Raw genomic sequence first — 12,711 nt, 5'->3', positions numbered from 1 at the left:
GTGTAACCTCCATTTTAGAACCGTGCATTGTGGAGCCATCCATTGTGGAAATGCCCATTGTGGAACAGCCCATTGTGGAACAGTCCATTATGGAACCACCCATTGTGGAACCGACCATTGTAGAACCGCCAATTGCGGAACTGTCCATTGTGGAACCATCCATTCTAGAACCGTCCGTTGTATAACGGTCCATTGAGGAACCATCCATTGTGTTACCTCCCATTGTAGAACCGCCCATTTTGGAACCGCCCATTGTGGATCCGCCCATTGTAGAACCGTCCATTGTGGAACCGTGCATTGTGGAACTGCCCAATGTAGAACCGCCCATTGTAGAAAGGTCCATTGTTGAACAATCCATTGTGAAACTGTCCATTGTGGAACAGCCCATTGTGGATTCGTCCCTTGTGGAACTGTCCATTGTGGAACCGTCAATTGTGGAACAGCCCATTGGTGAACAGCCCATTGTGGAACCATCCATTGTGGAACAGGCCATTGCGGAAGAGTCCATTGTAGAACTGCCCATTGAGGAACCGCCCATTGTGGAACCATCTATTGTGGAACAGTCCATTGTGGAACTGTCCATTGTGAAAAAGCCCATTGTGGAACCATCCATTGTGGAAAAGGCCATTGCGGAAGAGTCCATTGTAGAACCACCCATTGTGGAACCGCCCATTGTGGAACCATCTATTGTGGAACAGTCCATTGTAGAACAGCCCATTGTAGAACTGTCCATTGTAGAACCATCCTTTGTGGAACCGTCAATTGTGGAACAGCCCATTGGTGAACAGCCCATTGTGGAACCATCCATTGTGGTACAGGCCATTGCAGAAGAGTCCATTGTAGAACCGCCCATTGTGGAACCGCCCATTGTGGAACCGCCCATTGTGGAACCGCCCATTGTGGAACCGCCCATTGTGCAACCGTCCATTGTGGAACCGCCCATTGTTGTACCGCCCATTGTGGAACATTCCATTGTGGAACTGTCCATTGTAGAACCGCCCATTGTGGAACATTCCATTGTGCTACCTCCCATTGTAGAACCGCCCATTTTGGAACCATCCATTGTGGAACTGTCCATTGTAGAACCGCCCATTGTGGAACATTCCATTGTGCTACCTCCCATTGTAGAACCGCCCATTTTGGAACCATCCATTGTGGAACCGTCATTTTTGGAACCGCCTATTTTGGAACAGTCCATTGTAGTATCGCCCATTGTAGAACCGCCCATTGTAGAACTGTCCATTGTGGAACCACCCATTGTGGAATGGTCCATTGTAGAGCCGTCCATTGTGGAACCATCCATAGTGGAACCGACCATTGTAGAACCGTCCATTATGGAACAGCCCATTGTGGAACCATCCATTGTGGAACCGCCCAATGAGGAACAGCCCATTGTGGAACAGCCCATTGTGGAACCATCCATTGTGGAACCGCCCAATGAGGAACAGCCCATTGTGGAACCATCCATTGTGGAACCGTCCATTGTGGAACTGTCCATTGTGGAACAGGCCATTGCGGAACAGTCCATTGTGCAACTGTCCATTGTGGAACCATCCATTGTGGAACCGCCCATTGTAGAACTTTCCATTGTGGACCCATCCATTGTGGAACTGTCCATTGTGGAACAGCCCATTGTGGAACCATCCATTGTGAAACCACCCATTGTAGAACCATCCATTGTGGAACACCCATTTTGGAACCATCCATTGTAGAACTGTCCATTGTGGAACAGCCCATTGTGGAACAGCCCATTGTGGAACCGCCAACTGTTGAACAGGCCATTGTGAAACAGTCCAATGTGGAACCGCCCATTGTGGAACCGCCAACTGTTGAACTGCCCATTGTGGAACTGTCCATTGTGGAACCGTCCATTGTAGAACCGTCCATTGTGGAACCGTCCATTGTGGAACCACCGATTGTAGAACGGTCCATTGTGGAACCGTCTATTGTAGAACCGTCCATTGTGGAACCGCCCAATGTGGAACCGCACATTGTAGAACGGTCCATTGTGGAACAGTCCATTGTGGAACTGTCCATTGTGGAAGAGCCTATTGTGGAACCGTCCACTGTGGAACCGTCCACTGTGGAACGGTCCATTGTGGAAACTCCCATTGTAGGACTGTCCATTGCAGAAATGCCCATTGCAGAACCGCCCATAGTAGAACTGTCCATTGTGGAACCACCCATTTTGGAACCGTCCATTGTAGAACCATCCATCGTGGAACCATCCATTGTGGAACCACCCATTGTAGAACCATTCATTGTGCAACTGTCCATTGTGGGCCAGTCAATTGTGGAACAGCCCATTGTGGAAACATCCATTGTGAAACCGCCAAATGAGGAACAGCCCATTGTGGAAAAGCTCATTGTAGAACCATCCATTGTGGAACCGTCAATTGTGGAACAGCCCATTGGTGAACAGCCCTTTGTGCAACCATCCATGGTGGAACAGGCCATTGCGGAACTGTCCATTGTGGTATCGCCCATTGTGGAACTGCCCATTGCAGAACCGCCCATTGTGTAACCGTCCATGGTGGAACTGTCCATTGTGGAGTCGCCCATTGTGGAATTACCCATTGTTGAACCGCCCATTGTGGAACCGTCCATTGTACAACCGCCATTTGTGGAACCGCCCATTGTGGAACAGTCCATTGTGGAATCGCCCATTGTGGAATTGCCCATTGTTGAACCGCCCATTGTGGAACCGTCCATTGCAGAACTGTCCATTGTGGAATCGCCCATTGTGGAACAGTCCAATGTGGAACTGTCCATTGTAGAACTGCCCATTGTGGAACCGTCCATTGTAGAACCGCCGATTGTGGAACAGTCCATTGTGGAACCGTCCATTGTGGAACCGTCCATTGTTGAAACGCCCGTTGTGGAACCGCCCATTGTGGAACCATCTTTTGTGGAACCGTCCATTGTGGAACCTTCCATTGTAGAGCAGTCCATTGTGGAACCATCCATTGTAGAACCACCAATTGTGGAACCATCCATTGTGGAACCGTCGATTGTGTAACAGTCCATTGTGGAACAGTCCATTGTGAAAACGCCCAATGTGGAACCGCCCGTTGTGGAACCGTCCTTTGTGGAACCACCCATTGTGGAACCACCCATTGTGGAACCGCCCTTTGTGGAACAGTCCACTATGGAACCGTCCATTGTGGAACCTTCCATCTTGGAACCGTCCATTTTAGAACCGTCCATTGTGGAATAGTCCATCGCGGAACCGTACATTGTGGAACCTTCCATTGTAGAACCGTCCTTTGTGGAACCGCCCATTGTAGAACCGCCCATTGTAGAACCGCCCAATGTAGAACGGTCAATTGTGGAACCGTCCAATGTGGAACTGTCCATTGTGGAACAGCCCATTGTGGAACCGTCCATTGTTAAATTGTCCATTGTGTAACCTCCATTTTAGAACCGTGCATTGTGGAGCCATCCATTGTGGAAATGCCCATTGTGGAACAGCCCATTGTGGAACAGTCCATTATGGAACCACCCATTGTGGAACCGACCATTGTAGAACCGCCAATTGCGGAACTGTCCATTGTGGAACCATCCATTCTAGAACCGTCCGTTGTATAACGGTCCATTGAGGAACCATCCATTGTGTTACCTCCCATTGTAGAACCGCCCATTTTGGAACCGCCCATTGTGGATCCGCCCATTGTAGAACCGTCCATTGTGGAACCGTGCATTGTGGAACTGCCCAATGTAGAACCGCCCATTGTAGAAAGGTCCATTGTTGAACAATCCATTGTGAAACTGTCCATTGTGGAACAGCCCATTGTGGATTCGTCCCTTGTGGAACTGTCCATTGTGGAACCGTCAATTGTGGAACAGCCCATTGGTGAACAGCCCATTGTGGAACCATCCATTGTGGAACAGGCCATTGTGGAAGAGTCCATTGTAGAACTGCCCATTGAGGAACCGCCCATTGTGGAACCATCTATTGTGGAACAGTCCATTGTGGAACAGTCCATTGTGGAACCGCCCATGGTGGAACAGTCCATTGTAGAACCGCCCATTGTGGAACCATCCATTGTGGAACCGCCCATTCTGGAACCGTCCATTGTGGAACCGTCCTTTGTGGAACTGCCCATTGTGCAACCGTCCTTTGTGGAACAGTCCGTTGTGGAACAGCCCATTGTAGAACCGCCTAATGAGGAACCGCCCTTTGAAGAACCGTCCATTCTGGAACCGTCCATTGTGGAACAGTCCATTGTGGAACCGCCCATTGTCGAACCGTCCTTTGTGGAACCGCCCTTTGTGAAACAGTCCATTGTGGATCCGGCCTTTGTGGAACAGTCCATTGCAGAACCATCCATTGTAGAACTGTCCACTGTGGAACAGCCCATTGTGGAACCGTCCATTGTGGAACAGTCCATTGTAGAACTGTCCACTGTGGAACAGCCCATTGTGGAACCGTCCATTGTGGAACAGTCCATTGTGGAACCGCCCATGGTGGAACAGTCCATTGTGGAACCGTCCATTGTGGAACCGCCCATTGTGGAACCGTCCATTGTGGAACCGCCCATGGTGGAACAGTCCATTGTAGAACAGTCCATTGTGGAACCACCCATTGTGGAACCGTCCATTGTGGAACCGTCCATTCTAGAACCGTCCGTTGTATAACGGTCCATTGAGGAACCATCCATTGTGTTACCTCCCATTGTAGAACCGCCCATTTTGGAACCGCCCATTGTGGATCCGCCCATTGTAGAACCGTCCATTGTGGAACCGTCCATTGTGGAACTGCCCAATGTAGAACCGCCCATTGTAGAAAGGTCCATTGTGGAACAGTCCATTGTGAAACTGTCCATTGAGGAACAGCCCATTGTGGATCCGTCCCTTGTGGAACTGTCCATTGTGGAACCGTCAACTGTGGAACAGCCCATTGGTGAACAGCCCATTGTGGAACCATCCATTGTGGAACAGGCCATTGCGGAAGAGTCCATTGTAGAACCGCCCATTGTGGAAACGCCCATTGTGCAACCATCTATTGTGGAACAGTCCATTGTGGAACTGTCCATTGTGAAAAAGCCCATTGTGGAACCATCCATTGTGGAACAGGCCCTTGCGGAAGAGTCCATTGTAGAACTGCCCATTGTGGAACCGCCCATTGTGGAACCATCTATTGTGGAACAGTCCATTGTAGAACAGCCCATTGTAGAACTGTCCATTGTAGAACCGTCCTTTGTGGAACCGTCAATTGTGGAACATCCCATTGGTGAACAGCCCATTGTGGAACCATCCTTTGTGGAACCACACAATGAGGAAAAGCCCATTCTGGTACAACCCATTGTGGAACCGTCCATTGTGGAACAGCCCACTGTAGAACCGTCCATTGTGGAAACGTCCAATTTGAAGCACCCTATTGTGGAACCATCCATTGTGGATCCGCCCATTGTAGAACCATCCATTGTAGACCAGTCCATTGTAGAAACGTCCAATGTGGAACCGTCCATTGTGGAACCATCCATTGTGGAACCGTCCATTGTGGAACCGTCCATTGTGAAACCGCCCATTGTAGAACCATCCATTGTGGACCCGCCCATTGTGGAACCATCCATTGTGGAACCGTCCATTGTGAAAATGCCCATTGTAGAACAGTCCATTGTAGAAATGTCCATTGTGGAACCGTCCATTGTGGAACCGTCCATTTTGGAACAGTCCATTGTGGAACCGTCCATTATAGAAGCGCCCATTTTGGATCATTCCACTGTAGAACCACCCATTGTGGAACAATCCATTGTGGAACAGTCCTTTGTGGAACTGCCCAATGAGGAACCGTCCATTCTGGAACCAACCATTGTGGAACCGTCCTTTGTGGAACTGCCCATTGTGCAACCGTCCTTTGTGGAACAGTCCATTGTGGAACAGTCCATTGTGGAACCGCCCATGGTGGAACAGTCCATTGTAGAACCGCCCATTGTGGAACCATCCATTGTGGAACCGCCCATTGTGGAACAGTCCATTGTGGAACCGTCCATTGTGGAACCGCCCATGGTGGAACAGTCCATTGTGGAACAGTCCATTGTGGAACCGCCCATGGTGGAACAGTCCATTGTAGAACCGCCCATTGTGGAACCATCCATTGTGGAACCGCCCATTCTGGAACCGTCCATTGTGGAACCGTCCTTTGTGGAACTGCCCATTGTGCAACCGTCCTTTGTGGAACAGTCCGTTGTGGAACAGCCCATTGTAGAACCGCCTAATGAGGAACCGCCCTTTGAAGAACCGTCCATTCTGGAACCGTCCATTGTGGAACCGCCCATTGTCGAACCGTCCTTTGTGGAACCGCCCTTTGTGGAACAGTCCATTGTGCATCCGGCCTTTGTGGAACAGTCCATTGTAGAACCATCCATTGTAGAACTGTCCACTGTGGAACAGCCCATTGTGGAACCGTCCATTGTGGAACAGTCCATTGTAGAACTGTCCACTGTGGAACAGCCCATTGTGGAACCGTCCATTGTGGAACAGTCCATTGTGGAACCGCCCATGGTGGAACAGTCCATTGTGGAACCGTCCATTGTGGATCCGCCCATTGTAGAACCGTCCATTGTGGAACCGTCCATTGTGGAACTGCCCAATGTAGAACCGCCCATTGTAGAAAGGTCCATTGTGGAACAGTCCATTGTGAAACTGTCCATTGAGGAACAGCCCATTGTGGATCCGTCCCTTGTGGAACTGTCCATTGTGGAACCGTCAACTGTGGAACAGCCCATTGTGGAACCATCCATTGTGGAACAGGCCATTGCGGAAGAGTCCTTTGTAGAACCGCCCATTGTGGAACCGCCCATTGTGCAACCATCTATTGTGGAACAGTCCATTGTGGAACTGTCCATTGTGAAAAAGCCCATTGTGGAACCATCCATTGTGGAACAGGCCCTTGCGGAAGAGTCCATTGTAGAACGGCCCATTGTGGAACCGCCCATTGTGGAACCATCTATTGTGGAACAGTCCATTGTAGAACAGCCCATTGTAGAACTGTCCATTGTAGAACCGTCCTTTGTGGAACCGTCAATTGTGGAACATCCCATTGGTGAACAGCCCATTGTGGAACCATCCATTGTGGTACAGGCCATTGCGGAAGAGTCCATTGTAGAACCGCCCATTGTGGACCCGCTCATTGTGCAACCGTCCATTGTGGAATCGTCCTTTGAGGAACCGTCCATTGTGGAACTGTCCATTGTTGAAATACCCGTTGTGGAACCGCCCATTGTGGAACCATCTATTGTGGAACAGTCCATTGTGGAACTGTCCATTGTAGAACCGCCCATTGTGGAACATTCCATTGTGGAACCGTCCATTGTGGAACCGCCCATTGTGGAACCGTCCATTGTGGAACCGCCCATGGTGGAACAGTCCATTGTAGAACCGCCCATTGTGGAACATTCCATTGTGGAACCGTCCATTGTGGAACCGCCCATTGTGGAACCGTCCATTGTGGAACCGCCCATGGTGGAACAGTCCATTGTAGAACAGTCCATTGTGGAACCACCCATTGTGGAACCGTCCATTGTGGAACCGTCCATTCTAGAACTGTCCATTGTATAACGGTCCATTGAGGAACCATCCATTGTGTTACCTCCCATTGTAGAACCGCCCAATTTGGAACCGCCCATTGTGGATCCGCCCATTGTAGAACCGTCCATTGTGGAACCGTCCATTGTGGAACTGCCCAATGTAGAACCGCCCATTGTAGAAAGGTCCATTGTGGAACAGTCCATTGTGAAACTGTCCATTGAGGAACAGCCCATTGTGGATCCGTCCCTTGTGGAACTGTCCATTGTGGAACCGTCAACTGTGGAACAGCCCATTGGTGAACAGCCCATTGTGGAACCATCCATTGTGGAACAGGCCATTGCGGAAGAGTCCATTGTAGAACCGCCCATTGTGGAACCGCCCATTGTGCAACCATCTATTGTGGAACAGTCCATTGTGGAACTGTCCATTGTGAAAAAGCCCATTGTGGAACCATCCATTGTGGAACAGGCCCTTGCGGAAGAGTCCATTGTAGAACTGCCCATTGTGGAACCGCCCATTGTGGAACCATCTATTGTGGAACAGTCCATTGTAGAACAGCCCATTGTAGAACTGTCCATTGTAGAACCGTCCTTTGTGGAACCGTCAATTGTGGAACATCCCATTGGTGAACAGCCCATTGTGGAACCATCCTTTGTGGAACCACACAATGAGGAAAAGCCCATTCTGGTACAACCCATTGTGGAACCGTCCATTGTGGAACAGCCCACTGTAGAACCGTCCATTGTGGAAACGTCCAATTTGAAGCAGCCTATTGTGGAACCATCCATTGTGGATCCGCCCATTGTAGAACCATCCATTGTAGACCAGCCCATTGTAGAAACGTCCAATGTGGAACCGTCCATTGTGGAACCATCCATTGTGGAAACGTCCATTGTGGAACAGTCCATTGTGGAACTGTCCATTGTAGAACTGCCCATTGTGGAATAGTCCATTATGGAACTGACCATTGTGGAACCATCCATGCCTAACCGCCCATTGTGGAACCATCCATTGTGCTACCTCCCATTGTAGAACCACCCATTTTGGAACTGTCCATTGTGGAACAGCCCATTGTAAAACCGTCCATTGTGGAACTGTCCTTTTTGGAACCGCCTATTTTGGAACAGTCCATTGTAGTATCGCCCATTGTAGAACCGCCCATTGTAGAACCGTCCATAGAGGAACCGACCATTGTAGAACCGTCCATTATGGAACAGCCCATTGTGGAACCATCCATTGTGGAACCGCCCAATGAGGAACAGCCCATTGTGGAACAGCCCATTGTAGAACCGTCCATTGTGGAACTGTCCATTGTGGAACAGCCCATTGTGGAACAGCCCATTGTGGAACAGCCCATTGTGGAACCGTCCATTTTGGAACCGGCCATTGTGGAACAGTCCATTGTGGAACCGGCCATTGCAGAACAGTCCATTGTGGAAACGCCCATGGTGGAACCGCCCATTGTGCAACCGTCCATTGAGAAAACGCCCATTGTGGAACAGCCCATTGTGGAACCGTGCTTTGTGGAACCGTCCATTCTGTAACCGTCCATTTTGGAACAGTCCATTGTGGAACAGTCCATTGTGGAACCGCCCTTTGTGGAACAGTCCATTGTGGAACCGCCCATTGTGGAACAGTCCATTGTAGAACCGTCCATTGTAGAACTGTCCACTTTGGAACAGTCCGTTGTGGAACAATCCATTGTGGAACCGCCCATTGTGGAACAGTCCATTGTGGAACCGTCCATTGTGGAACTGTCCATGGTGGAACAGTCCATTGTAAAACCGCCCATTGTGGAATCGCCCATTGTGGAACCGCCCATTGTGGAACCGTCCATTGTGGAACCGCCCATTGTGGGACCGTCCATTGTGGAACCGCCCATTGTGGAACCGTCCATTGTGGAATCGCCCATTGTGGAACCGCCCATTGTGGCACCGCCCATTGTGGAACCATCCATTGTGGAACCGCCCATTGTGGAATCGCCCATTGTGGAACCGCCCATTGTGGAATCGCCCATTGTGGAACCGCCCATTGTGGAATCGCCCATTGTGGAACCGTCCATTGTGGAATCGCCCATTGTGGAACCGTCCATTGTGGAATCGTCCATTGTGGAACCGTCCATTGTGGAACCGCCCATTGTGGAACCGTCCATTGTGGAACCGCCCATTGTGGAACCGTCCATTGTGGAATCGTCCATTGTGGAACCGTCCATTGTGGAACCATCCATTGTGGAACCGCCCATTGTGGAATCGCCCATTGTGGAACCGCCCATTGTGGAACCGCCCATTGTGGAACCGTCCATTGTGGAACCGCCCATTGTGGAACCGTCCATTGTGGAATCGCCCATTGAGGAACCGCCCATTGTGGAACCGCCCATTGTGGAACCATCCATGGTGGAACCGCCCATTGTAGAATCGCCCATTGTGGAACCGCACATTGTGGAATCGCCCATTGTGGAACCGCCCATTGTGGAATCGCCCATTGTGGAACCGTCCATTGTGGAATCGCCCATTGTGGAACCGTCCATTGTGGAACCGTCCATTGTGGAACCGCCCATTGTTGTACCGCCCATTGTGGAACATTCCATTGTGGAACTGTCCATTGTAGAACTGCCCATTGTGGAACATTCCATTGTGCTACCTCCCATTGTAGAACCGCCCATTTTGGAACCATCCATTGTGGAACTGTCCATTGTAGAACCGCCCATTGTGGAACATTCCATTGTGCTACCTCCCATTGTAGAACCGCCCATTTTGGAACCATCCATTGTGGAACCGTCCTTTTTGGAACCGCCTATTTTGGAACAGTCCATTGTAGTATCGCCCATTGTAGAACCGCCCATTGTAGAACTGTCCATTGTGGAACCACCCATTGTGGAATGGTCCATTGTAGAGCCGTCCATTGTGGAACCATCCATAGTGGAACCGACCATTGTAGAACCGTCCATTATGGAACAGCCCATTGTGGAACCATCCATTGTGGAACCGCCCAATGAGGAACAGCCCATTGTGGAACAGCCCATTGTGGAACCATCCATTGTGGAACCGCCCAATGAGGAACAGCCCATTGTGGAACCGTCCATTGAGAAAACGCCCATTGTGGAACAGCCCATTGTGGAACCGTGCATTGTGGAACCGTCCATTGTGGAACTGTCCATTTTGGAACCGTCCATTGTGGACCCGTCCATTGTGGAAAAGCCCATTGTGGAACCATCCTTTGTGGAACCACACAATGAGGAAAAGCCCATTCTGGTACAACCCATTGTGGAACCGTCCATTGTGGAACAGCCCACTGTAGAACCGTCCATTGTGGAAACGTCCAATTTGAAGCAGCCTATTGTGGAACCATCCATTGTGGATCCGCCCATTGTAGAACCATCCATTATAGACCAGTCCATTGTAGAAACGTCCAATGTGGAACCGTCCATTGTGGAACCATCCATTGTGGAACCGTCCATTGTGGAACCGTCCATTGTGAAACCGCCCATTGTAGAACCATCCATTGTGGACCCGCCCATTGTGGAACCATCCATTGTGGAACCGTCCATTGTGAAAATGCCCATTGTAGAACAGTCCATTGTAGAAATGTCCATTGTGGAACCGTCCATTGTGGAACCGTCCATTTTGGAACAGTCCATTGTGGAACCGTCCATTATAGAAGTGCCCATTTTGGATCATTCCACTGTAGAACCACCCATTGTGGAACAATCCATTGTGGAACAGTCCTTTGTGGAACTGCCCAATGAGGAACCGTCCATTCTGGAACCAACCATTGTGGAACCGTCCTTTGTGGAACTGCCCATTGTGCAACCGTCCTTTGTGGAACAGTCCATTGTGGAAGCATCCATTGTGGAACAGTCCATTGTGGAACAGTCCATTGTAGAACCGCCTAATGAGGAACCGCCCTTTGAAGAACCGTCCATTCTGGAACCGTCCATTGTGGAACCGTCCTTTGTGGAACCGCCCATTGTGGAACAGTCCATTGTGGAACAGTCCATTGTGGAACAGTCCATTGTGGAACCGCCCATGGTGGAACAGTCCATTGTAGAACCGCCCATTGTGGAACCATCCATTGTGGAACCGCCCATTGTGGAACAGTCCATTGTGGAACCGTCCATTGTGGAACCGCCCATGGTGGAACAGTCCATTGTGGAACAGTCCATTGTGGAACCGCCCATGGTGGAACAGTCCATTGTAGAACCGCCCATTGTGGAACCATCCATTGTGGAACCGCCCATTCTGGAACCGTCCATTGTGGAACCGTCCTTTGTGGAACTGCCCATTGTGCAACCGTCCTTTGTGGAACAGTCCGTTGTGGAACAGCCCATTGTAGAACCGCCTAATGAGGAACCGCCCTTTGAAGAACCGTCCATTCTGGAACCGTCCATTGTGGAACAGTCCATTGTGGAACCGCCCATTGTCGAACCGTCCTTTGTGGAACCGCCCTTTGTGAAACAGTCCATCGTGCATCCGGCCTTTGTGGAACAGTCCATTGTAGAACCATCCATTGTAGAACTGTCCACTGTGGAACAGCCCATTGTGGAACCGTCCATTGTGGAACAGTCCATTGTAGAACTGTCCACTGTGGAACAGCCCATTGTGGAACCGTCCATTGTGGAACAGTCCATTGTGGAACCGCCCATGGTGGAACAGTCCATTGTGGAACCGTCCATTGTGGAACCGCCCATTGTGGAACCGTCCATTGTGGAACCGCCCATGGTGGAACAGTCCATTGTAGAACAGTCCATTGTGGAACCACCCATTGTGGAACCGTCCATTGTGGAACCGTCCATTCTAGAACTGTCCATTGTATAACGGTCCATTGAGGAACCATCCATTGTGTTACCTCCCATTGTAGAACCGCCCATTTTGGAACCGCCCATTGTGGATCCGCCCATTGTAGAACCGTCCATTGTGGAACCGTCCATTGTGGAACTGCCCAATGTAGAACCGCCCATTGTAGAAAGGTCCATTGTGGAACAGTCCATTGTGAAACTGTCCATTGAGGAACAGCCCATTGTGGATCCGTCCCTTGTGGAACTGTCCATTGTGGAACCGTCAACTGTGGAACAGCCCATTGGTGAACAGCCCATTGTGGAACCATCCATTGTGGAACAGGCCATTGCGGAAGAGTCCATTGTAGAACCGCCCATTGTGGAACCGCCCATTGTGCAACCAT

This window comes from Somniosus microcephalus, chromosome 25 (genome assembly GCF_052327205.1).
Source record: "Somniosus microcephalus isolate GS21.2 chromosome 25, FLI_Smic_1.0, whole genome shotgun sequence".
Taxonomy (NCBI): Eukaryota; Metazoa; Chordata; class Chondrichthyes; order Squaliformes; family Somniosidae; genus Somniosus; species Somniosus microcephalus.
Note: the sequence above shows the minus strand (reverse complement) of the source record.